The sequence below is a fragment of the Etheostoma spectabile genome, chromosome 20 (genome assembly GCF_008692095.1).
Source record: "Etheostoma spectabile isolate EspeVRDwgs_2016 chromosome 20, UIUC_Espe_1.0, whole genome shotgun sequence".
Taxonomy (NCBI): domain Eukaryota; kingdom Metazoa; phylum Chordata; class Actinopteri; order Perciformes; family Percidae; genus Etheostoma; species Etheostoma spectabile.
Genome location: NC_045752.1, coordinates 9912181 through 9913230, shown reverse-complemented (window position 1 = coordinate 9913230; position 1050 = coordinate 9912181). Strand labels below are relative to the sequence as shown.

At 36.9% G+C, this 1050-nt stretch overlaps 2 protein-coding genes across 2 annotated transcripts in view; one reads left to right on the top strand and one right to left on the bottom strand.

Annotated features, from left to right (window-relative positions):
• btbd7 (BTB (POZ) domain containing 7) overlaps positions 1-1050 on the top strand; it is a 38346-nt gene that overhangs the window by 26845 nt on the left and 10451 nt on the right. The gene's annotated exons all lie outside the window — the stretch shown is intronic.
• LOC116670677 (putative E3 ubiquitin-protein ligase UBR7) overlaps positions 1-1050 on the bottom strand; it is a 5166-nt gene that overhangs the window by 1757 nt on the left and 2359 nt on the right. The window lies entirely within an intron of this gene.

Here is a 1050-nt window from a genome sequence, read left to right as displayed (position 1 = left end):
CCGACCTGCGGCCCTTTGCTGCGTGTCATCCCCCTCTTTCTCTCCCCCTTCCTGTCTATCCACTGTCACTACTGAATAAAAAGGGAAAATCCCCAAAAAATAATCTTTAAAAAAAAAAAAAAACTGCCAGTGTTGTTAGGAGCTAACACAATCATTGGTGATTGAGCATATGGTCCACGGATGAAAGTATTGCAATATTTATATATTTGCAGTATTAAACTGGGTAAACTGGTTGTCTGGCGTGAGATGTCCCGAAAAAAAAAAAGCTGTATTGTAGTTTTTCTCCATGTACTGTATACACACAAAATTTAACACTTCAATCTGAAAACTTTATGAAAAGTCAATTTATCAACAAGACTCCACACCATAGAAATAGAATGAGATTCATTCTATTTTTTATGCTCCAGAAGGCTGGAGTCTCGGTACAATTCCATTGTTTTTACTTTAATGGAAATTGTAAATCAAGGACTGAAATCTTAATCACTTAAAATGCAACTGTAGCAAGCATCTCACTATCACTAAGGTTATCCACGTTCATATTTACATGCAACAAATGTTATATACAGCTACAAAAAAAGCCAAAAAGACAGAAGTACAAAGAGTCGTTGCTATGCAGATGATACTCTTCAGCTCCTTGTATTGGTTTGAACTGGCAGGTTTTAGAACCTTGCAGACAAATAGTTTCAACTCGCCACACATCTTTGGTCTGAACTGGGCTTAAGGATTGCCTCTACCATGATAAAGGATCTACCACAGATAAAGGAAAATACAACCAAAACCATTAATGGAAAAGTAATAAGACGAGACCTAAATTTATGTTTCCTCCATTTTCCTGCTTTTTTGTGGGGCTAGTGGGGTATGATAATGCTGTGTATGTGTCATATTGAAGAAATCGCTATTACAAGTTTCCGACTTGTAAACAGTGTTTACAAGTTGTTGTCCAAAATCCAAGATGTAACTGCGACTGGGAAAGCTTGTAAATATTTCAACTTGGCACTTTTATAATATGAAAAGCGCCAGAAAGCCAAACAAACATGGATGCCTCACATC